Source organism: Anomaloglossus baeobatrachus, unplaced genomic scaffold, assembly GCF_048569485.1.
Source record: "Anomaloglossus baeobatrachus isolate aAnoBae1 unplaced genomic scaffold, aAnoBae1.hap1 Scaffold_3583, whole genome shotgun sequence".
Lineage (NCBI taxonomy): Eukaryota > Metazoa > Chordata > Amphibia > Anura > Aromobatidae > Anomaloglossus > Anomaloglossus baeobatrachus.
In genome coordinates, this window is record NW_027442939.1 from 1 (window position 1) to 23,368 (window position 23,368).

The window sequence follows — 23,368 nt, forward strand, 5'->3', positions numbered from 1 at the left end:
GGACGTATCAGATATTAAACTGATAAGAACAGATACTACACTTGATCTTAGCCAAAAGGCCGAGAAGCGATAACCAGAATTGGTTTGGGCCTCGAGTGGCACCCTGGCCTATGCCGGACACATCTTAGGGAGAGAGAGCGAGAGGGAGACAAACCCACGCCTACACAAGACATTTTGTCACCCAAGCCAACCCTTGAAAAGGCTGCTTTGCAGAGCAAAAACAAGAAGAATGGTGCGTTTTGCAGCCGCCGCCCACTGCAATGAATCTGAATAACTCCTCCTTTAGGGCGCAAGCAACTCCCCTCCCCCTTGCAGTCTTTCCAATTCACGATACAAAAAGACGGACAGGACAGGTTGCCTGACTTTCCGTCACTGCCACCCTTTGCCATCCTTACCCGTAGAAAGCCCTTTCATCATCCCCAAACCCTAATCTTTTCCCTTTCCTTCCCAGCCCCCAAACCCTGCCCTCTGTACCTTTCTCACCACCCGCTTCCCTTCTCCTGTCATCCCCCTACCACCCGGGAAAAAAAGAGATTGCCCCCTCCTTCCACTAGCCCACCCTCCCACCCAAAGAACAACTTCTTCTGCGCAGCTTGTTTTCTAGGCAGCAGCGCTATTGTGATGTCATCGGGGGGCATTGTGACAAGCCGCCAGTGTTCCGTCTCTTCATGTTGTGCACTGTTCAAACCGAAAATACATCAACAGGCAGGCTACAGAAAAGCTTACTAACAAAGGTTAGAGAGGGGCTTTCTCAGAGGGCTTTTTACAGTTTGTCTATTCCCAATTAGCCGGTTTAGTATACTTAATGAAAGTACTAATTCTTTCATAGGCCGCCCATTCTTAGTATTTGACGTTCAGGTAACAACAGGTAACTTTATTTGGAGTGGAAGCAGAGAGATAACACCAGATGCCAATTGTAGATCCTCTCACACCTGTGGTCACTGCAGCATCTGACTCCACTTTGTCCAAAAGGGATCTATTCCATTCAATTACACATGATCTAGATTAGACTGACAACAAGATACTGCACGGGACATAGCAGAGTTGGTGAAGTTGAGTGGTGATGAGTTTGCTATTTGGATGAATAAAGCAAGTAAAAAGTGTGTTAGATAAAAATTCATTTCAATTCGCTAATCGGGCTAATATGAATCAGGTGAATCGAGTTCTGCTTTTGGAAACTGGGTTAAGAAGGGGTGCACCGTTCCTGGAGGTACTGCAATACCAGGTCAATGCGTGGAGTGGACAGAGCAAGCTCTTTTTCCATCTCCCTGTTCTAAAAATCCATTTAATATATGGTCCCCAGATAGGGGACGTATCAGATATTAAACTGATAAGAACAGATACTACACTTGATCTTAGCCAAAAAGCCGAGAAGCGATAACCAGAATTGGTTTGGGCCTCGAGTGGCACCCTGGCCTATGCCGGACACATCTTAGGGAGAGAGAGCGAGAGGGAGACAAACCCACGCCTACACAAGACATTTTGTCACCCAAGCCAACCCTTGAAAAGGCTGCTTTGCAGAGCAAAAACAAGAAGAATGGTGCGTTTTGCAGCCGCCGCCCACTGCAATGAATCTGAATAACTCCTCCTTTAGGGCGCAAGCAACTCCCCTCCCCCTTGCAGTCTTTCCAATTCACGATACAAAAAGACGGACAGGACAGGTTGCCTGACTTTCCGTCACTGCCACCCTTTGCCATCCTTACCCGTAGAAAGCCCTTTCATCATCCCCAAACCCTAATCTTTTCCCTTTCCTTCCCAGCCCCCAAACCCTGCCCTCTGTACCTTTCTCACCACCCGCTTCCCTTCTCCTGTCATCCCCCTACCACCCGGGAAAAAAAGAGATTGCCCCCTCCTTCCACTAGCCCACCCTCCCACCCAAAGAACAACTTCTTCTGCGCAGCTTGTTTTCTAGGCAGCAGCGCTATTGTGATGTCATCGGGGGGCATTGTGACAAGCCGCCAGTGTTCCGTCTCTTCATGTTGTGCACTGTTCAAACCGAAAATACATCAACAGGCAGGCTACAGAAAAGCTTACTAACAAAGGTTAGAGAGGGGCTTTCTCAGAGGGCTTTTTACAGTTTGTCTATTCCCAATTAGCCGGTTTAGTATACTTAATGAAAGTACTAATTCTTTCATAGGCCGCCCATTCTTAGTATTTGACGTTCAGGTAACAACAGGTAACTTTATTTGGAGTGGAAGCAGAGAGATAACACCAGATGCCAATTGTAGATCCTCTCACACCTGTGGTCACTGCAGCATCTGACTCCACTTTGTCCAAAAGGGATCTATTCCATTCAATTACACATGATCTAGATTAGACTGACAACAAGATACTGCACGGGACATAGCAGAGTTGGTGAAGTTGAGTGGTGATGAGTTTGCTATTTGGATGAATAAAGCAAGTAAAAAGTGTGTTAGATAAAAATTCATTTCAATTCGCTAATCGGGCTAATATGAATCAGGTGAATCGAGTTCTGCTTTTGGAAACTGGGTTAAGAAGGGGTGCACCGTTCCTGGAGGTACTGCAATACCAGGTCAATGCGTGGAGTGGACAGAGCAAGCTCTTTTTCCATCTCCCTGTTCTAAAAATCCATTTAATATATGGTCCCCAGATAGGGGACGTATCAGATATTAAACTGATAAGAACAGATACTACACTTGATCTTAGCCAAAAGGCCGAGAAGCGATAACCAGAATTGGTTTGGGCCTCGAGTGGCACCCTGGCCTATGCCGGACACATCTTAGGGAGAGAGAGCGAGAGGGAGACAAACCCACGCCTACACAAGACATTTTGTCACCCAAGCCAACCCTTGAAAAGGCTGCTTTGCAGAGCAAAAACAAGAAGAATGGTGCGTTTTGCAGCCGCCGCCCACTGCAATGAATCTGAATAACTCCTCCTTTAGGGCGCAAGCAACTCCCCTCCCCCTTGCAGTCTTTCCAATTCACGATACAAAAAGACGGACAGGACAGGTTGCCTGACTTTCCGTCACTGCCACCCTTTGCCATCCTTACCCGTAGAAAGCCCTTTCATCATCCCCAAACCCTAATCTTTTCCCTTTCCTTCCCAGCCCCCAAACCCTGCCCTCTGTACCTTTCTCACCACCCGCTTCCCTTCTCCTGTCATCCCCCTACCACCCGGGAAAAAAAGAGATTGCCCCCTCCTTCCACTAGCCCACCCTCCCACCCAAAGAACAACTTCTTCTGCGCAGCTTGTTTTCTAGGCAGCAGCGCTATTGTGATGTCATCGGGGGGCATTGTGACAAGCCGCCAGTGTTCCGTCTCTTCATGTTGTGCACTGTTCAAACCGAAAATACATCAACAGGCAGGCTACAGAAAAGCTTACTAACAAAGGTTAGAGAGGGGCTTTCTCAGAGGGCTTTTTACAGTTTGTCTATTCCCAATTAGCCGGTTTAGTATACTTAATGAAAGTACTAATTCTTTCATAGGCCGCCCATTCTTAGTATTTGACGTTCAGGTAACAACAGGTAACTTTATTTGGAGTGGAAGCAGAGAGATAACACCAGATGCCAATTGTAGATCCTCTCACACCTGTGGTCACTGCAGCATCTGACTCCACTTTGTCCAAAAGGGATCTATTCCATTCAATTACACATGATCTAGATTAGACTGACAACAAGATACTGCACGGGACATAGCAGAGTTGGTGAAGTTGAGTGGTGATGAGTTTGCTATTTGGATGAATAAAGCAAGTAAAAAGTGTGTTAGATAAAAATTCATTTCAATTCGCTAATCGGGCTAATATGAATCAGGTGAATCGAGTTCTGCTTTTGGAAACTGGGTTAAGAAGGGGTGCACCGTTCCTGGAGGTACTGCAATACCAGGTCAATGCGTGGAGTGGACAGAGCAAGCTCTTTTTCCATCTCCCTGTTCTAAAAATCCATTTAATATATGGTCCCCAGATAGGGGACGTATCAGATATTAAACTGATAAGAACAGATACTACACTTGATCTTAGCCAAAAGGCCGAGAAGCGATAACCAGAATTGGTTTGGGCCTCGAGTGGCACCCTGGCCTATGCCGGACACATCTTAGGGAGAGAGAGCGAGAGGGAGACAAACCCACGCCTACACAAGACATTTTGTCACCCAAGCCAACCCTTGAAAAGGCTGCTTTGCAGAGCAAAAACAAGAAGAATGGTGCGTTTTGCAGCCGCCGCCCACTGCAATGAATCTGAATAACTCCTCCTTTAGGGCGCAAGCAACTCCCCTCCCCCTTGCAGTCTTTCCAATTCACGATACAAAAAGACGGACAGGACAGGTTGCCTGACTTTCCGTCACTGCCACCCTTTGCCATCCTTACCCGTAGAAAGCCCTTTCATCATCCCCAAACCCTAATCTTTTCCCTTTCCTTCCCAGCCCCCAAACCCTGCCCTCTGTACCTTTCTCACCACCCGCTTCCCTTCTCCTGTCATCCCCCTACCACCCGGGAAAAAAAGAGATTGCCCCCTCCTTCCACTAGCCCACCCTCCCACCCAAAGAACAACTTCTTCTGCGCAGCTTGTTTTCTAGGCAGCAGCGCTATTGTGATGTCATCGGGGGGCATTGTGACAAGCCGCCAGTGTTCCGTCTCTTCATGTTGTGCACTGTTCAAACCGAAAATACATCAACAGGCAGGCTACAGAAAAGCTTACTAACAAAGGTTAGAGAGGGGCTTTCTCAGAGGGCTTTTTACAGTTTGTCTATTCCCAATTAGCCGGTTTAGTATACTTAATGAAAGTACTAATTCTTTCATAGGCCGCCCATTCTTAGTATTTGACGTTCAGGTAACAACAGGTAACTTTATTTGGAGTGGAAGCAGAGAGATAACACCAGATGCCAATTGTAGATCCTCTCACACCTGTGGTCACTGCAGCATCTGACTCCACTTTGTCCAAAAGGGATCTATTCCATTCAATTACACATGATCTAGATTAGACTGACAACAAGATACTGCACGGGACATAGCAGAGTTGGTGAAGTTGAGTGGTGATGAGTTTGCTATTTGGATGAATAAAGCAAGTAAAAAGTGTGTTAGATAAAAATTCATTTCAATTCGCTAATCGGGCTAATATGAATCAGGTGAATCGAGTTCTGCTTTTGGAAACTGGGTTAAGAAGGGGTGCACCGTTCCTGGAGGTACTGCAATACCAGGTCAATGCGTGGAGTGGACAGAGCAAGCTCTTTTTCCATCTCCCTGTTCTAAAAATCCATTTAATATATGGTCCCCAGATAGGGGACGTATCAGATATTAAACTGATAAGAACAGATTTTGATTTAATGAAGCTTTCCAAAGCACCACAAAAAATGCATGACCGAAGTCACACCAAAAACAGTGCAAAGGCTAGGATTCGTGTGGACCCCACCGTGAGGAGAGGGTCCCCAAAAATCAACCCCGTCCCTCCGAGCCAGAAGGCCACAGCAAGGGTCAGGGATCTTCGGTGCTCCCCCAAGCCGAAGCATGGTTGAGCCTTGTCGTTGCTCCCAGCGTCCACCCAGGCATCTTACCCAAGTGGAGTAGAGAGCTACTAGTTGTTGGTTTCGCAGCCGAAACTGCCCGGACCGTCAACCGGTGTTGGTTTCTCAGCCCAAGGCTAACCGGACCTCCAACCGGGTGTTGGTTTCTCAGCCGAAGCTGACCCAGACCTCCAACCGGGTGTTGGTTTCTCAGCCGAAGCTGACCCAGACCTCCAATCGGGTGTTGGTTTCTCAGCCCAAAGCTGACCAGACCTCCGACCGGGATTATAAAAATTTCCCTTCCTAGCCAGAAGGCCGGGATAGGGTAATATGCTCAAAAAGTATGAAAAGGCAAGGTACGGTGTGCTACAGAGCCCAAGGCTTGCCGGGGTCCCAAGCCAGCAAGCTCAGACTCACTCCAGGGTCGTCAGTCCTGGGGCACGTTGTACCATAGCCCCCCACCCTTACTCAGTCTAATAGCCTCGATCCTGGTAGGGCCATGTTTTCCTCTAGATGAATATACTATCCACCCAGAGTACTAGCAAGCGCAACCTTCCAGTGTGCATTGTATCATTGTACTAAGGTGGCCTGAACAGATACTACACTTGATCTTAGCCAAAAGGCCGAGAAGCGATAACCAGAATTGGTTTGGGCCTCGAGTGGCACCCTGGCCTATGCCGGACACATCTTAGGGAGAGAGAGCGAGAGGGAGACAAACCCACGCCTACACAAGACATTTTGTCACCCAAGCCAACCCTTGAAAAGGCTGCTTTGCAGAGCAAAAACAAGAAGAATGGTGCGTTTTGCAGCCGCCGCCCACTGCAATGAATCTGAATAACTCCTCCTTTAGGGCGCAAGCAACTCCCCTCCCCCTTGCAGTCTTTCCAATTCACGATACAAAAAGACGGACAGGACAGGTTGCCTGACTTTCCGTCACTGCCACCCTTTGCCATCCTTACCCGTAGAAAGCCCTTTCATCATCCCCAAACCCTAATCTTTTCCCTTTCCTTCCCAGCCCCCAAACCCTGCCCTCTGTACCTTTCTCACCACCCGCTTCCCTTCTCCTGTCATCCCCCTACCACCCGGGAAAAAAAGAGATTGCCCCCTCCTTCCACTAGCCCACCCTCCCACCCAAAGAACAACTTCTTCTGCGCAGCTTGTTTTCTAGGCAGCAGCGCTATTGTGATGTCATCGGGGGGCATTGTGACAAGCCGCCAGTGTTCCGTCTCTTCATGTTGTGCACTGTTCAAACCGAAAATACATCAACAGGCAGGCTACAGAAAAGCTTACTAACAAAGGTTAGAGAGGGGCTTTCTCAGAGGGCTTTTTACAGTTTGTCTATTCCCAATTAGCCGGTTTAGTATACTTAATGAAAGTACTAATTCTTTCATAGGCCGCCCATTCTTAGTATTTGACGTTCAGGTAACAACAGGTAACTTTATTTGGAGTGGAAGCAGAGAGATAACACCAGATGCCAATTGTAGATCCTCTCACACCTGTGGTCACTGCAGCATCTGACTCCACTTTGTCCAAAAGGGATCTATTCCATTCAATTACACATGATCTAGATTAGACTGACAACAAGATACTGCACGGGACATAGCAGAGTTGGTGAAGTTGAGTGGTGATGAGTTTGCTATTTGGATGAATAAAGCAAGTAAAAAGTGTGTTAGATAAAAATTCATTTCAATTCGCTAATCGGGCTAATATGAATCAGGTGAATCGAGTTCTGCTTTTGGAAACTGGGTTAAGAAGGGGTGCACCGTTCCTGGAGGTACTGCAATACCAGGTCAATGCGTGGAGTGGACAGAGCAAGCTCTTTTTCCATCTCCCTGTTCTAAAAATCCATTTAATATATGGTCCCCAGATAGGGGACGTATCAGATATTAAACTGATAAGAACAGATACTACACTTGATCTTAGCCAAAAGGCCGAGAAGCGATAACCAGAATTGGTTTGGGCCTCGAGTGGCACCCTGGCCTATGCCGGACACATCTTAGGGAGAGAGAGCGAGAGGGAGACAAACCCACGCCTACACAAGACATTTTGTCACCCAAGCCAACCCTTGAAAAGGCTGCTTTGCAGAGCAAAAACAAGAAGAATGGTGCGTTTTGCAGCCGCCGCCCACTGCAATGAATCTGAATAACTCCTCCTTTAGGGCGCAAGCAACTCCCCTCCCCCTTGCAGTCTTTCCAATTCACGATACAAAAAGACGGACAGGACAGGTTGCCTGACTTTCCGTCACTGCCACCCTTTGCCATCCTTACCCGTAGAAAGCCCTTTCATCATCCCCAAACCCTAATCTTTTCCCTTTCCTTCCCAGCCCCCAAACCCTGCCCTCTGTACCTTTCTCACCACCCGCTTCCCTTCTCCTGTCATCCCCCTACCACCCGGGAAAAAAAGAGATTGCCCCCTCCTTCCACTAGCCCACCCTCCCACCCAAAGAACAACTTCTTCTGCGCAGCTTGTTTTCTAGGCAGCAGCGCTATTGTGATGTCATCGGGGGGCATTGTGACAAGCCGCCAGTGTTCCGTCTCTTCATGTTGTGCACTGTTCAAACCGAAAATACATCAACAGGCAGGCTACAGAAAAGCTTACTAACAAAGGTTAGAGAGGGGCTTTCTCAGAGGGCTTTTTACAGTTTGTCTATTCCCAATTAGCCGGTTTAGTATACTTAATGAAAGTACTAATTCTTTCATAGGCCGCCCATTCTTAGTATTTGACGTTCAGGTAACAACAGGTAACTTTATTTGGAGTGGAAGCAGAGAGATAACACCAGATGCCAATTGTAGATCCTCTCACACCTGTGGTCACTGCAGCATCTGACTCCACTTTGTCCAAAAGGGATCTATTCCATTCAATTACACATGATCTAGATTAGACTGACAACAAGATACTGCACGGGACATAGCAGAGTTGGTGAAGTTGAGTGGTGATGAGTTTGCTATTTGGATGAATAAAGCAAGTAAAAAGTGTGTTAGATAAAAATTCATTTCAATTCGCTAATCGGGCTAATATGAATCAGGTGAATCGAGTTCTGCTTTTGGAAACTGGGTTAAGAAGGGGTGCACCGTTCCTGGAGGTACTGCAATACCAGGTCAATGCGTGGAGTGGACAGAGCAAGCTCTTTTTCCATCTCCCTGTTCTAAAAATCCATTTAATATATGGTCCCCAGATAGGGGACGTATCAGATATTAAACTGATAAGAACAGATACTACACTTGATCTTAGCCAAAAGGCCGAGAAGCGATAACCAGAATTGGTTTGGGCCTCGAGTGGCACCCTGGCCTATGCCGGACACATCTTAGGGAGAGAGAGCGAGAGGGAGACAAACCCACGCCTACACAAGACATTTTGTCACCCAAGCCAACCCTTGAAAAGGCTGCTTTGCAGAGCAAAAACAAGAAGAATGGTGCGTTTTGCAGCCGCCGCCCACTGCAATGAATCTGAATAACTCCTCCTTTAGGGCGCAAGCAACTCCCCTCCCCCTTGCAGTCTTTCCAATTCACGATACAAAAAGACGGACAGGACAGGTTGCCTGACTTTCCGTCACTGCCACCCTTTGCCATCCTTACCCGTAGAAAGCCCTTTCATCATCCCCAAACCCTAATCTTTTCCCTTTCCTTCCCAGCCCCCAAACCCTGCCCTCTGTACCTTTCTCACCACCCGCTTCCCTTCTCCTGTCATCCCCCTACCACCCGGGAAAAAAAGAGATTGCCCCCTCCTTCCACTAGCCCACCCTCCCACCCAAAGAACAACTTCTTCTGCGCAGCTTGTTTTCTAGGCAGCAGCGCTATTGTGATGTCATCGGGGGGCATTGTGACAAGCCGCCAGTGTTCCGTCTCTTCATGTTGTGCACTGTTCAAACCGAAAATACATCAACAGGCAGGCTACAGAAAAGCTTACTAACAAAGGTTAGAGAGGGGCTTTCTCAGAGGGCTTTTTACAGTTTGTCTATTCCCAATTAGCCGGTTTAGTATACTTAATGAAAGTACTAATTCTTTCATAGGCCGCCCATTCTTAGTATTTGACGTTCAGGTAACAACAGGTAACTTTATTTGGAGTGGAAGCAGAGAGATAACACCAGATGCCAATTGTAGATCCTCTCACACCTGTGGTCACTGCAGCATCTGACTCCACTTTGTCCAAAAGGGATCTATTCCATTCAATTACACATGATCTAGATTAGACTGACAACAAGATACTGCACGGGACATAGCAGAGTTGGTGAAGTTGAGTGGTGATGAGTTTGCTATTTGGATGAATAAAGCAAGTAAAAAGTGTGTTAGATAAAAATTCATTTCAATTCGCTAATCGGGCTAATATGAATCAGGTGAATCGAGTTCTGCTTTTGGAAACTGGGTTAAGAAGGGGTGCACCGTTCCTGGAGGTACTGCAATACCAGGTCAATGCGTGGAGTGGACAGAGCAAGCTCTTTTTCCATCTCCCTGTTCTAAAAATCCATTTAATATATGGTCCCCAGATAGGGGACGTATCAGATATTAAACTGATAAGAACAGATACTACACTTGATCTTAGCCAAAAGGCCGAGAAGCGATAACCAGAATTGGTTTGGGCCTCGAGTGGCACCCTGGCCTATGCCGGACACATCTTAGGGAGAGAGAGCGAGAGGGAGACAAACCCACGCCTACACAAGACATTTTGTCACCCAAGCCAACCCTTGAAAAGGCTGCTTTGCAGAGCAAAAACAAGAAGAATGGTGCGTTTTGCAGCCGCCGCCCACTGCAATGAATCTGAATAACTCCTCCTTTAGGGCGCAAGCAACTCCCCTCCCCCTTGCAGTCTTTCCAATTCACGATACAAAAAGACGGACAGGACAGGTTGCCTGACTTTCCGTCACTGCCACCCTTTGCCATCCTTACCCGTAGAAAGCCCTTTCATCATCCCCAAACCCTAATCTTTTCCCTTTCCTTCCCAGCCCCCAAACCCTGCCCTCTGTACCTTTCTCACCACCCGCTTCCCTTCTCCTGTCATCCCCCTACCACCCGGGAAAAAAAGAGATTGCCCCCTCCTTCCACTAGCCCACCCTCCCACCCAAAGAACAACTTCTTCTGCGCAGCTTGTTTTCTAGGCAGCAGCGCTATTGTGATGTCATCGGGGGGCATTGTGACAAGCCGCCAGTGTTCCGTCTCTTCATGTTGTGCACTGTTCAAACCGAAAATACATCAACAGGCAGGCTACAGAAAAGCTTACTAACAAAGGTTAGAGAGGGGCTTTCTCAGAGGGCTTTTTACAGTTTGTCTATTCCCAATTAGCCGGTTTAGTATACTTAATGAAAGTACTAATTCTTTCATAGGCCGCCCATTCTTAGTATTTGACGTTCAGGTAACAACAGGTAACTTTATTTGGAGTGGAAGCAGAGAGATAACACCAGATGCCAATTGTAGATCCTCTCACACCTGTGGTCACTGCAGCATCTGACTCCACTTTGTCCAAAAGGGATCTATTCCATTCAATTACACATGATCTAGATTAGACTGACAACAAGATACTGCACGGGACATAGCAGAGTTGGTGAAGTTGAGTGGTGATGAGTTTGCTATTTGGATGAATAAAGCAAGTAAAAAGTGTGTTAGATAAAAATTCATTTCAATTCGCTAATCGGGCTAATATGAATCAGGTGAATCGAGTTCTGCTTTTGGAAACTGGGTTAAGAAGGGGTGCACCGTTCCTGGAGGTACTGCAATACCAGGTCAATGCGTGGAGTGGACAGAGCAAGCTCTTTTTCCATCTCCCTGTTCTAAAAATCCATTTAATATATGGTCCCCAGATAGGGGACGTATCAGATATTAAACTGATAAGAACAGATACTACACTTGATCTTAGCCAAAAGGCCGAGAAGCGATAACCAGAATTGGTTTGGGCCTCGAGTGGCACCCTGGCCTATGCCGGACACATCTTAGGGAGAGAGAGCGAGAGGGAGACAAACCCACGCCTACACAAGACATTTTGTCACCCAAGCCAACCCTTGAAAAGGCTGCTTTGCAGAGCAAAAACAAGAAGAATGGTGCGTTTTGCAGCCACCGCCCACTGCAATGAATCTGAATAACTCCTCCTTTAGGGCGCAAGCAACTCCCCTCCCCCTTGCAGTCTTTCCAATTCACGATACAAAAAGACGGACAGGACAGGTTGCCTGACTTTCCGTCACTGCCACCCTTTGCCATCCTTACCCGTAGAAAGCCCTTTCATCATCCCCAAACCCTAATCTTTTCCCTTTCCTTCCCAGCCCCCAAACCCTGCCCTCTGTACCTTTCTCACCACCCGCTTCCCTTCTCCTGTCATCCCCCTACCACCCGGGAAAAAAAGAGATTGCCCCCTCCTTCCACTAGCCCACCCTCCCACCCAAAGAACAACTTCTTCTGCGCAGCTTGTTTTCTAGGCAGCAGCGCTATTGTGATGTCATCGGGGGGCATTGTGACAAGCCGCCAGTGTTCCGTCTCTTCATGTTGTGCACTGTTCAAACCGAAAATACATCAACAGGCAGGCTACAGAAAAGCTTACTAACAAAGGTTAGAGAGGGGCTTTCTCAGAGGGCTTTTTACAGTTTGTCTATTCCCAATTAGCCGGTTTAGTATACTTAATGAAAGTACTAATTCTTTCATAGGCCGCCCATTCTTAGTATTTGACGTTCAGGTAACAACAGGTAACTTTATTTGGAGTGGAAGCAGAGAGATAACACCAGATGCCAATTGTAGATCCTCTCACACCTGTGGTCACTGCAGCATCTGACTCCACTTTGTCCAAAAGGGATCTATTCCATTCAATTACACATGATCTAGATTAGACTGACAACAAGATACTGCACGGGACATAGCAGAGTTGGTGAAGTTGAGTGGTGATGAGTTTGCTATTTGGATGAATAAAGCAAGTAAAAAGTGTGTTAGATAAAAATTCATTTCAATTCGCTAATCGGGCTAATATGAATCAGGTGAATCGAGTTCTGCTTTTGGAAACTGGGTTAAGAAGGGGTGCACCGTTCCTGGAGGTACTGCAATACCAGGTCAATGCGTGGAGTGGACAGAGCAAGCTCTTTTTCCATCTCCCTGTTCTAAAAATCCATTTAATATATGGTCCCCAGATAGGGGACGTATCAGATATTAAACTGATAAGAACAGATACTACACTTGATCTTAGCCAAAAGGCCGAGAAGCGATAACCAGAATTGGTTTGGGCCTCGAGTGGCACCCTGGCCTATGCCGGACACATCTTAGGGAGAGAGAGCGAGAGGGAGACAAACCCACGCCTACACAAGACATTTTGTCACCCAAGCCAACCCTTGAAAAGGCTGCTTTGCAGAGCAAAAACAAGAAGAATGGTGCGTTTTGCAGCCGCCGCCCACTGCAATGAATCTGAATAACTCCTCCTTTAGGGCGCAAGCAACTCCCCTCCCCCTTGCAGTCTTTCCAATTCACGATACAAAAAGACGGACAGGACAGGTTGCCTGACTTTCCGTCACTGCCACCCTTTGCCATCCTTACCCGTAGAAAGCCCTTTCATCATCCCCAAACCCTAATCTTTTCCCTTTCCTTCCCAGCCCCCAAACCCTGCCCTCTGTACCTTTCTCACCACCCGCTTCCCTTCTCCTGTCATCCCCCTACCACCCGGGAAAAAAAGAGATTGCCCCCTCCTTCCACTAGCCCACCCTCCCACCCAAAGAACAACTTCTTCTGCGCAGCTTGTTTTCTAGGCAGCAGCGCTATTGTGATGTCATCGGGGGGCATTGTGACAAGCCGCCAGTGTTCCGTCTCTTCATGTTGTGCACTGTTCAAACCGAAAATACATCAACAGGCAGGCTACAGAAAAGCTTACTAACAAAGGTTAGAGAGGGGCTTTCTCAGAGGGCTTTTTACAGTTTGTCTATTCCCAATTAGCCGGTTTAGTATACTTAATGAAAGTACTAATTCTTTCATAGGCCGCCCATTCTTAGTATTTGACGTTCAGGTAACAACAGGTAACTTTATTTGGAGTGGAAGCAGAGAGATAACACCAGATGCCAATTGTAGATCCTCTCACACCTGTGGTCACTGCAGCATCTGACTCCACTTTGTCCAAAAGGGATCTATTCCATTCAATTACACATGATCTAGATTAGACTGACAACAAGATACTGCACGGGACATAGCAGAGTTGGTGAAGTTGAGTGGTGATGAGTTTGCTATTTGGATGAATAAAGCAAGTAAAAAGTGTGTTAGATAAAAATTCATTTCAATTCGCTAATCGGGCTAATATGAATCAGGTGAATCGAGTTCTGCTTTTGGAAACTGGGTTAAGAAGGGGTGCACCGTTCCTGGAGGTACTGCAATACCAGGTCAATGCGTGGAGTGGACAGAGCAAGCTCTTTTTCCATCTCCCTGTTCTAAAAATCCATTTAATATATGGTCCCCAGATAGGGGACGTATCAGATATTAAACTGATAAGAACAGATACTACACTTGATCTTAGCCAAAAGGCCGAGAAGCGATAACCAGAATTGGTTTGGGCCTCGAGTGGCACCCTGGCCTATGCCGGACACATCTTAGGGAGAGAGAGCGAGAGGGAGACAAACCCACGCCTACACAAGACATTTTGTCACCCAAGCCAACCCTTGAAAAGGCTGCTTTGCAGAGCAAAAACAAGAAGAATGGTGCGTTTTGCAGCCGCCGCCCACTGCAATGAATCTGAATAACTCCTCCTTTAGGGCGCAAGCAACTCCCCTCCCCCTTGCAGTCTTTCCAATTCACGATACAAAAAGACGGACAGGACAGGTTGCCTGACTTTCCGTCACTGCCACCCTTTGCCATCCTTACCCGTAGAAAGCCCTTTCATCATCCCCAAACCCTAATCTTTTCCCTTTCCTTCCCAGCCCCCAAACCCTGCCCTCTGTACCTTTCTCACCACCCGCTTCCCTTCTCCTGTCATCCCCCTACCACCCGGGAAAAAAAGAGATTGCCCCCTCCTTCCACTAGCCCACCCTCCCACCCAAAGAACAACTTCTTCTGCGCAGCTTGTTTTCTAGGCAGCAGCGCTATTGTGATGTCATCGGGGGGCATTGTGACAAGCCGCCAGTGTTCCGTCTCTTCATGTTGTGCACTGTTCAAACCGAAAATACATCAACAGGCAGGCTACAGAAAAGCTTACTAACAAAGGTTAGAGAGGGGCTTTCTCAGAGGGCTTTTTACAGTTTGTCTATTCCCAATTAGCCGGTTTAGTATACTTAATGAAAGTACTAATTCTTTCATAGGCCGCCCATTCTTAGTATTTGACGTTCAGGTAACAACAGGTAACTTTATTTGGAGTGGAAGCAGAGAGATAACACCAGATGCCAATTGTAGATCCTCTCACACCTGTGGTCACTGCAGCATCTGACTCCACTTTGTCCAAAAGGGATCTATTCCATTCAATTACACATGATCTAGATTAGACTGACAACAAGATACTGCACGGGACATAGCAGAGTTGGTGAAGTTGAGTGGTGATGAGTTTGCTATTTGGATGAATAAAGCAAGTAAAAAGTGTGTTAGATAAAAATTCATTTCAATTCGCTAATCGGGCTAATATGAATCAGGTGAATCGAGTTCTGCTTTTGGAAACTGGGTTAAGAAGGGGTGCACCGTTCCTGGAGGTACTGCAATACCAGGTCAATGCGTGGAGTGGACAGAGCAAGCTCTTTTTCCATCTCCCTGTTCTAAAAATCCATTTAATATATGGTCCCCAGATAGGGGACGTATCAGATATTAAACTGATAAGAACAGATACTACACTTGATCTTAGCCAAAAGGCCGAGAAGCGATAACCAGAATTGGTTTGGGCCTCGAGTGGCACCCTGGCCTATGCCGGACACATCTTAGGGAGAGAGAGCGAGAGGGAGACAAACCCACGCCTACACAAGACATTTTGTCACCCAAGCCAACCCTTGAAAAGGCTGCTTTGCAGAGCAAAAACAAGAAGAATGGTGCGTTTTGCAGCCGCCGCCCACTGCAATGAATCTGAATAACTCCTCCTTTAGGGCGCAAGCAACTCCCCTCCCCCTTGCAGTCTTTCCAATTCACGATACAAAAAGACGGACAGGACAGGTTGCCTGACTTTCCGTCACTGCCACCCTTTGCCATCCTTACCCGTAGAAAGCCCTTTCATCATCCCCAAACCCTAATCTTTTCCCTTTCCTTCCCAGCCCCCAAACCCTGCCCTCTGTACCTTTCTCACCACCCGCTTCCCTTCTCCTGTCATCCCCCTACCACCCGGGAAAAAAAGAGATTGCCCCCTCCTTCCACTAGCCCACCCTCCCACCCAAAGAACAACTTCTTCTGCGCAGCTTGTTTTCTAGGCAGCAGCGCTATTGTGATGTCATCGGGGGGCATTGTGACAAGCCGCCAGTGTTCCGTCTCTTCATGTTGTGCACTGTTCAAACCGAAAATACATCAACAGGCAGGCTACAGAAAAGCTTACTAACAAAGGTTAGAGAGGGGCTTTCTCAGAGGGCTTTTTACAGTTTGTCTATTCCCAATTAGCCGGTTTAGTATACTTAATGAAAGTACTAATTCTTTCATAGGCCGCCCATTCTTAGTATTTGACGTTCAGGTAACAACAGGTAACTTTATTTGGAGTGGAAGCAGAGAGATAACACCAGATGCCAATTGTAGATCCTCTCACACCTGTGGTCACTGCAGCATCTGACTCCACTTTGTCCAAAAGGGATCTATTCCATTCAATTACACATGATCTAGATTAGACTGACAACAAGATACTGCACGGGACATAGCAGAGTTGGTGAAGTTGAGTGGTGATGAGTTTGCTATTTGGATGAATAAAGCAAGTAAAAAGTGTGTTAGATAAAAATTCATTTCAATTCGCTAATCGGGCTAATATGAATCAGGTGAATCGAGTTCTGCTTTTGGAAACTGGGTTAAGAAGGGGTGCACCGTTCCTGGAGGTACTGCAATACCAGGTCAATGCGTGGAGTGGACAGAGCAAGCTCTTTTTCCATCTCCCTGTTCTAAAAATCCATTTAATATATGGTCCCCAGATAGGGGACGTATCAGATATTAAACTGATAAGAACAGATACTACACTTGATCTTAGCCAAAAGGCCGAGAAGCGATAACCAGAATTGGTTTGGGCCTCGAGTGGCACCCTGGCCTATGCCGGACACATCTTAGGGAGAGAGAGCGAGAGGGAGACAAACCCACGCCTACACAAGACATTTTGTCACCCAAGCCAACCCTTGAAAAGGCTGCTTTGCAGAGCAAAAACAAGAAGAATGGTGCGTTTTGCAGCCACCGCCCACTGCAATGAATCTGAATAACTCCTCCTTTAGGGCGCAAGCAACTCCCCTCCCCCTTGCAGTCTTTCCAATTCACGATACAAAAAGACGGACAGGACAGGTTGCCTGACTTTCCGTCACTGCCACCCTTTGCCATCCTTACCCGTAGAAAGCCCTTTCATCATCCCCAAACCCTAATCTTTTCCCTTTCCTTCCCAGCCCCCAAACCCTGCCCTCTGTACCTTTCTCACCACCCGCTTCCCTTCTCCTGTCATCCCCCTACCACCCGGGAAAAAAAGAGATTGCCCCCTCCTTCCACTAGCCCACCCTCCCACCCAAAGAACAACTTCTTCTGCGCAGCTTGTTTTCTAGGCAGCAGCGCTATTGTGATGTCATCGGGGGGCATTGTGACAAGCCGCCAGTGTTCCGTCTCTTCATGTTGTGCACTGTTCAAACCGAAAATACATCAACAGGCAGGCTACAGAAAAGCTTACTAACAAAGGTTAGAGAGGGGCTTTCTCAGAGGGCTTTTTACAGTTTGTCTATTCCCAATTAGCCGGTTTAGTATACTTAATGAAAGTACTAATTCTTTCATAGGCCGCCCATTCTTAGTATTTGACGTTCAGGTAACAACAGGTAACTTTATTTGGAGTGGAAGCAGAGAGATAACACCAGATGCCAATTGTAGATCCTCTCACACCTGTGGTCACTGCAGCATCTGACTCCACTTTGTCCAAAAGGGATCTATTCCATTCAATTACACATGATCTAGATTAGACTGACAACAAGATACTGCACGGGACATAGCAGAGTTGGTGAAGTTGAGTGGTGATGAGTTTGCTATTTGGATGAATAAAGCAAGTAAAAAGTGTGTTAGATAAAAATTCATTTCAATTCGCTAATCGGGCTAATATGAATCAGGTGAATCGAGTTCTGCTTTTGGAAACTGGGTTAAGAAGGGGTGCACCGTTCCTGGAGGTACTGCAATACCAGGTCAATGCGTGGAGTGGACAGAGCAAGCTCTTTTTCCATCTCCCTGTTCTAAAAATCCATTTAATATATGGTCCCCAGATAGGGGACGTATCAGATATTAAACTGATAAGAACAGATACTACACTTGATCTTAGCCAAAAGGCCGAGAAGCGATAACCAGAATTGGTTTGGGCCTCGAGTGGCACCCTGGCCTATGCCGGACACATCTTAGGGAGAGAGAGCGAGAGGGAGACAAACCCACGCCTACACAAGACATTTTGTCACCCAAGCCAACCCTTGAAAAGGCTGCTTTGCAGAGCAAAAACAAGAAGAATGGTGCGTTTTGCAGCCGCCGCCCACTGCAATGAATCTGAATAACTCCTCCTTTAGGGCGCAAGCAACTCCCCTCCCCCTTGCAGTCTTTCCAATTCACGATACAAAAAGACGGACAGGACAGGTTGCCTGACTTTCCGTCACTGCCACCCTTTGCCATCCTTACCCGTAGAAAGCCCTTTCATCATCCCCAAACCCTAATCTTTTCCCTTTCCTTCCCAGCCCCCAAACCCTGCCCTCTGTACCTTTCTCACCACCCGCTTCCCTTCTCCTGTCATCCCCCTACCACCCGGGAAAAAAAGAGATTGCCCCCTCCTTCCACTAGCCCACCCTCCCACCCAAAGAACAACTTCTTCTGCGCAGCTTGTTTTCTAGGCAGCAGCGCTATTGTGATGTCATCGGGGGGCATTGTGACAAGCCGCCAGTGTTCCGTCTCTTCATGTTGTGCACTGTTCAAACCGAAAATACATCAACAGGCAGGCTACAGAAAAGCTTACTAACAAAGGTTAGAGAGGGGCTTTCTCAGAGGGCTTTTTACAGTTTGTCTATTCCCAATTAGCCGGTTTAGTATACTTAATGAAAGTACTAATTCTTTCATAGGCCGCCCATTCTTAGTATTTGACGTTCAGGTAACAACAGGTAACTTTATTTGGAGTGGAAGCAGAGAGATAACACCAGATGCCAATTGTAGATCCTCTCACACCTGTGGTCAGTGCAGCATCTGACTCCACTTTGTCCAAAAGGGATCTATTCCATTCAATTACACATGATCTAGATTAGACTGACAACAAGATACTGCACGGGACATAGCAGAGTTGGTGAAGTTGAGTGGTGATGAGTTTGCTATTTGGATGAATAAAGCAAGTAAAAAGTGTGTTAGATAAAAATTCATTTCAATTCGCTAATCGGGCTAATATGAATCAGGTGAATCGAGTTCTGCTTTTGGAAACTGGGTTAAGAAGGGGTGCACCGTTCCTGGAGGTACTGCAATACCAGGTCAATGCGTGGAGTGGACAGAGCAAGCTCTTTTTCCATCTCCCTGTTCTAAAAATCCATTTAATATATGGTCCCCAGATAGGGGACGTATCAGATATTAAACTGATAAGAACAGATACTACACTTGATCTTAGCCAAAAGGCCGAGAAGCAATAACCAGAATTGGTTTGGGCCTCGAGTGGCACCCTGGCCTATGCCGGACACATCTTAGGGAGAGAGAGCGAGAGGGAGACAAACCCACGCCTACACAAGACATTTTGTCACCCAAGCCAACCCTTGAAAAGGCTGCTTTGCAGAGCAAAAACAAGAAGAATGGTGCGTTTTGCAGCCGCCGCCCACTGCAATGAATCTGAATAACTCCTCCTTTAGGGCGCAAGCAACTCCCCTCCCCCTTGCAGTCTTTCCAATTCACGATACAAAAAGACGGACAGGACAGGTTGCCTGACTTTCCGTCACTGCCACCCTTTGCCATCCTTACCCGTAGAAAGCCCTTTCATCATCCCCAAACCCTAATCTTTTCCCTTTCCTTCCGAGCCCCCAAACCCTGCCCTCTGTACCTTTCTCACCACCCGCTTCCCTTCTCCTGTCATCCCCCTACCACCCGGGAAAAAAAGAGATTGCCCCCTCCTTCCACTAGCCCACCCTCCCACCCAAAGAACAACTTCTTCTGCGCAGCTTGTTTTCTAGGCAGCAGCGCTATTGTGATGTCATCGGGGGGCATTGTGACAAGCCGCCAGTGTTCCGTCTCTTCATGTTGTGCACTGTTCAAACCGAAAATACATCAACAGGCAGGCTACAGAAAAGCTTACTAACAAAGGTTAGAGAGGGGCTTTCTCAGAGGGCTTTTTACAGTTTGTCTATTCCCAATTAGCCGGTTTAGTATACTTAATGAAAGTACTAATTCTTTCATAGGCCGCCCATTCTTAGCATTTGACGTTCAGGTAACAACAGGTAACTTTATTTGGAGTGGAAGCAGAGAGATAACACCAGATGCCAATTGTAGATCCTCTCACACCTGTGGTCACTGCAGCATCTGACTCCACTTTGTCCAAAAGGGATCTATTCCATTCAATTACACATGATCTAGATTAGACTGACAACAAGATACTGCACGGGACATAGCAGAGTTGGTGAAGTTGAGTGGTGATGAGTTTGCTATTTGGATGAATAAAGCAAGTAAAAAGTGTGTTAGATAAAAATTCATTTCAATTCGCTAATCGGGCTAATATGAATCAGGTGAATCGAGTTCTGCTTTTGGAAACTGGGTTAAGAAGGGGTGCACCGTTCCTGGAGGTACTGCAATACCAGGTCAATGCGTGGAGTGGACAGAGCAAGCTCTTTTTCCATCTCCCTGTTCTAAAAATCCATTTAATATATGGTCCCCAGATAGGGGACGTATCAGATATTAAACTGATAAGAACAGATACTACACTTGATCTTAGCCAAAAGGCCGAGAAGCGATAACCAGAATTGGTTTGGGCCTCGAGTGGCACCCTGGCCTATGCCGGACACATCTTAGGGAGAGAGAGCGAGAGGGAGACAAACCCACGCCTACACAAGACATTTTGTCACCCAAGCCAACCCTTGAAAAGGCTGCTTTGCAGAGCAAAAACAAGAAGAATGGTGCGTTTTGCAGCCGCCGCCCACTGCAATGAATCTGAATAACTCCTCCTTTAGGGCGCAAGCAACTCCCCTCCCCCTTGCAGTCTTTCCAATTCACGATACAAAAAGACGGACAGGACAGGTTGCCTGACTTTCCGTCACTGCCACCCTTTGCCATCCTTACCCGTAGAAAGCCCTTTCATCATCCCCAAACCCTAATCTTTTCCCTTTCCTTCCCAGCCCCCAAACCCTGCCCTCTGTACCTTTCTCACCACCCGCTTCCCTTCTCCTGTCATCCCCCTACCACCCGGGAAAAAAAGAGATTGCCCCCTCCTTCCACTAGCCCACCCTCCCACCCAAAGAACAACTTCTTCTGCGCAGCTTGTTTTCTAGGCAGCAGCGCTATTGTGATGTCATCGGGGGGCATTGTGACAAGCCGCCAGTGTTCCGTCTCTTCATGTTGTGCACTGTTCAAACCGAAAATACATCAACAGGCAGGCTACAGAAAAGCTTACTAACAAAGGTTAGAGAGGGGCTTTCTCAGAGGGCTTTTTACAGTTTGTCTATTCCCAATTAGCCGGTTTAGTATACTTAATGAAAGTACTAATTCTTTCATAGGCCGCCCATTCTTAGTATTTGACGTTCAGGTAACAACAGGTAACTTTATTTGGAGTGGAAGCAGAGAGATAACACCAGATGCCAATTGTAGATCCTCTCACACCTGTGGTCACTGCAGCATCTGACTCCACTTTGTCCAAAAGGGATCTATTCCATTCAATTACACATGATCTAGATTAGACTGACAACAAGATACTGCACGGGACATAGCAGAGTTGGTGAAGTTGAGTGGTGATGAGTTTGCTATTTGGATGAATAAAGCAAGTAAAAAGTGTGTTAGATAAAAATTCATTTCAATTCGCTAATCGGGCTAATATGAATCAGGTGAATCGAGTTCTGCTTTTGGAAACTGGGTTAAGAAGGGGTGCACCGTTCCTGGAGGTACTGCAATACCAGGTCAATGCGTGGAGTGGACAGAGCAAGCTCTTTTTCCATCTCCCTGTTCTAAAAATCCATTTAATATATGGTCCCCAGATAGGGGACGTATCAGATATTAAACTGATAAGAACAGATACTACACTTGATCTTAGCCAAAAGGCCGAGAAGCGATAACCAGAATTGGTTTGGGCCTCGAGTGGCACCCTGGCCTATGCCGGACACATCTTAGGGAGAGAGAGCGAGAGGGAGACAAACCCACGCCTACACAAGACATTTTGTCACCCAAGCCAACCCTTGAAAAGGCTGCTTTGCAGAGCAAAAACAAGAAGAATGGTGCGTTTTGCAGCCGCCGCCCACTGCAATGAATCTGAATAACTCCTCCTTTAGGGCGCAAGCAACTCCCCTCCCCCTTGCAGTCTTTCCAATTCACGATACAAAAAGACGGACAGGACAGGTTGCCTGACTTTCCGTCACTGCCACCCTTTGCCATCCTTACCCGTAGAAAGCCCTTTCATCATCCCCAAACCCTAATCTTTTCCCTTTCCTTCCCAGCCCCCAAACCCTGCCCTCTGTACCTTTCTCACCACCCGCTTCCCTTCTCCTGTCATCCCCCTACCACCCGGGAAAAAAAGAGATTGCCCCCTCCTTCCACTAGCCCACCCTCCCACCCAAAGAACAACTTCTTCTGCGCAGCTTGTTTTCTAGGCAGCAGCGCTATTGTGATGTCATCGGGGGGCATTGTGACAAGCCGCCAGTGTTCCGTCTCTTCATGTTGTGCACTGTTCAAACCGAAAATACATCAACAGGCAGGCTACAGAAAAGCTTACTAACAAAGGTTAGAGAGGGGCTTTCTCAGAGGGCTTTTTACAGTTTGTCTATTCCCAATTAGCCGGTTTAGTATACTTAATGAAAGTACTAATTCTTTCATAGGCCGCCCATTCTTAGTATTTGACGTTCAGGTAACAACAGGTAACTTTATTTGGAGTGGAAGCAGAGAGATAACACCAGATGCCAATTGTAGATCCTCTCACACCTGTGGTCACTGCAGCATCTGACTCCACTTTGTCCAAAAGGGATCTATTCCATTCAATTACACATGATCTAGATTAGACTGACAACAAGATACTGCACGGGACATAGCAGAGTTGGTGAAGTTGAGTGGTGATGAGTTTGCTATTTGGATGAATAAAGCAAGTAAAAAGTGTGTTAGATAAAAATTCATTTCAATTCGCTAATCGGGCTAATATGAATCAGGTGAATCGAGTTCTGCTTTTGGAAACTGGGTTAAGAAGGGGTGCACCGTTCCTGGAGGTACTGCAATACCAGGTCAATGCGTGGAGTGGACAGAGCAAGCTCTTTTTCCATCTCCCTGTTCTAAAAATCCATTTAATATATGGTCCCCAGATAGGGGACGTATCAGATATTAAACTGATAAGAACAGATACTACACTTGATCTTAGCCAAAAGGCCGAGAAGCGATAACCAGAATTGGTTTGGGCCTCGAGTGGCACCCTGGCCTATGCCGGACACATCTTAGGGAGAGAGAGCGAGAGGGAGACAAACCCACGCCTACACAAGACATTTTGTCACCCAAGCCAACCCTTGAAAAGGCTGCTTTGCAGAGCAAAAACAAGAAGAATGGTGCGTTTTGCAGCCGCCGCCCACTGCAATGAATCTGAATAACTCCTCCTTTAGGGCGCAAGCAACTCCCCTCCCCCTTGCAGTCTTTCCAATTCACGATACAAAAAGACGGACAG

At 47.0% G+C, this 23,368-nt stretch overlaps 17 non-coding genes and 2 pseudogenes across 17 annotated transcripts; all 19 read right to left on the minus strand.

Moving 5' to 3' along the window:
• On the minus strand, window positions 1-71 carry LOC142273180 (U2 spliceosomal RNA; annotated as a pseudogene; the record flags this gene model as incomplete).
• Window positions 72-1,188: 1,117 nt separating this feature from the next.
• LOC142273171 (U2 spliceosomal RNA) lies at window positions 1,189-1,379 on the minus strand. Its single transcript, XR_012737911.1, has one exon. It is a non-coding gene; the product is annotated as a U2 spliceosomal RNA (small nuclear RNA).
• A 1,117-nt stretch (window positions 1,380-2,496) lies between these two features.
• Window positions 2,497-2,687, minus strand: LOC142273136 (U2 spliceosomal RNA). The gene has a single exon (XR_012737879.1). It is a non-coding gene; the product is annotated as a U2 spliceosomal RNA (small nuclear RNA).
• Window positions 2,688-3,804: 1,117 nt separating this feature from the next.
• LOC142273148 (U2 spliceosomal RNA) lies at window positions 3,805-3,995 on the minus strand. The gene has a single exon (XR_012737890.1). It is a non-coding gene; the product is annotated as a U2 spliceosomal RNA (small nuclear RNA).
• A 1,117-nt stretch (window positions 3,996-5,112) lies between these two features.
• Window positions 5,113-5,308, minus strand: LOC142273177 (U2 spliceosomal RNA). Its single transcript, XR_012737916.1, has one exon. It is a non-coding gene; the product is annotated as a U2 spliceosomal RNA (small nuclear RNA).
• A 643-nt stretch (window positions 5,309-5,951) lies between these two features.
• LOC142273181 (U2 spliceosomal RNA) lies at window positions 5,952-6,087 on the minus strand (annotated as a pseudogene).
• Window positions 6,088-7,204: 1,117 nt separating this feature from the next.
• LOC142273160 (U2 spliceosomal RNA) lies at window positions 7,205-7,395 on the minus strand. Its single transcript, XR_012737901.1, has one exon. It is a non-coding gene; the product is annotated as a U2 spliceosomal RNA (small nuclear RNA).
• A 1,117-nt stretch (window positions 7,396-8,512) lies between these two features.
• Window positions 8,513-8,703, minus strand: LOC142273173 (U2 spliceosomal RNA). The gene has a single exon (XR_012737912.1). It is a non-coding gene; the product is annotated as a U2 spliceosomal RNA (small nuclear RNA).
• Window positions 8,704-9,820: 1,117 nt separating this feature from the next.
• LOC142273184 (U2 spliceosomal RNA) lies at window positions 9,821-10,011 on the minus strand. The gene has a single exon (XR_012737919.1). It is a non-coding gene; the product is annotated as a U2 spliceosomal RNA (small nuclear RNA).
• Window positions 10,012-11,128: 1,117 nt separating this feature from the next.
• On the minus strand, window positions 11,129-11,319 carry LOC142273137 (U2 spliceosomal RNA). Its single transcript, XR_012737880.1, has one exon. It is a non-coding gene; the product is annotated as a U2 spliceosomal RNA (small nuclear RNA).
• Window positions 11,320-12,436: 1,117 nt separating this feature from the next.
• On the minus strand, window positions 12,437-12,627 carry LOC142273138 (U2 spliceosomal RNA). Its single transcript, XR_012737881.1, has one exon. It is a non-coding gene; the product is annotated as a U2 spliceosomal RNA (small nuclear RNA).
• Window positions 12,628-13,744: 1,117 nt separating this feature from the next.
• Window positions 13,745-13,935, minus strand: LOC142273140 (U2 spliceosomal RNA). Its single transcript, XR_012737882.1, has one exon. It is a non-coding gene; the product is annotated as a U2 spliceosomal RNA (small nuclear RNA).
• Window positions 13,936-15,052: 1,117 nt separating this feature from the next.
• On the minus strand, window positions 15,053-15,243 carry LOC142273141 (U2 spliceosomal RNA). The gene has a single exon (XR_012737883.1). It is a non-coding gene; the product is annotated as a U2 spliceosomal RNA (small nuclear RNA).
• A 1,117-nt stretch (window positions 15,244-16,360) lies between these two features.
• LOC142273142 (U2 spliceosomal RNA) lies at window positions 16,361-16,551 on the minus strand. The gene has a single exon (XR_012737884.1). It is a non-coding gene; the product is annotated as a U2 spliceosomal RNA (small nuclear RNA).
• A 1,117-nt stretch (window positions 16,552-17,668) lies between these two features.
• LOC142273143 (U2 spliceosomal RNA) lies at window positions 17,669-17,859 on the minus strand. Its single transcript, XR_012737885.1, has one exon. It is a non-coding gene; the product is annotated as a U2 spliceosomal RNA (small nuclear RNA).
• A 1,117-nt stretch (window positions 17,860-18,976) lies between these two features.
• Window positions 18,977-19,167, minus strand: LOC142273170 (U2 spliceosomal RNA). The gene has a single exon (XR_012737910.1). It is a non-coding gene; the product is annotated as a U2 spliceosomal RNA (small nuclear RNA).
• A 1,117-nt stretch (window positions 19,168-20,284) lies between these two features.
• On the minus strand, window positions 20,285-20,475 carry LOC142273144 (U2 spliceosomal RNA). The gene has a single exon (XR_012737886.1). It is a non-coding gene; the product is annotated as a U2 spliceosomal RNA (small nuclear RNA).
• Window positions 20,476-21,592: 1,117 nt separating this feature from the next.
• Window positions 21,593-21,783, minus strand: LOC142273145 (U2 spliceosomal RNA). The gene has a single exon (XR_012737887.1). It is a non-coding gene; the product is annotated as a U2 spliceosomal RNA (small nuclear RNA).
• A 1,117-nt stretch (window positions 21,784-22,900) lies between these two features.
• On the minus strand, window positions 22,901-23,091 carry LOC142273146 (U2 spliceosomal RNA). The gene has a single exon (XR_012737888.1). It is a non-coding gene; the product is annotated as a U2 spliceosomal RNA (small nuclear RNA).
• Between the last annotated feature and the right edge of the window lie 277 nt (window positions 23,092-23,368).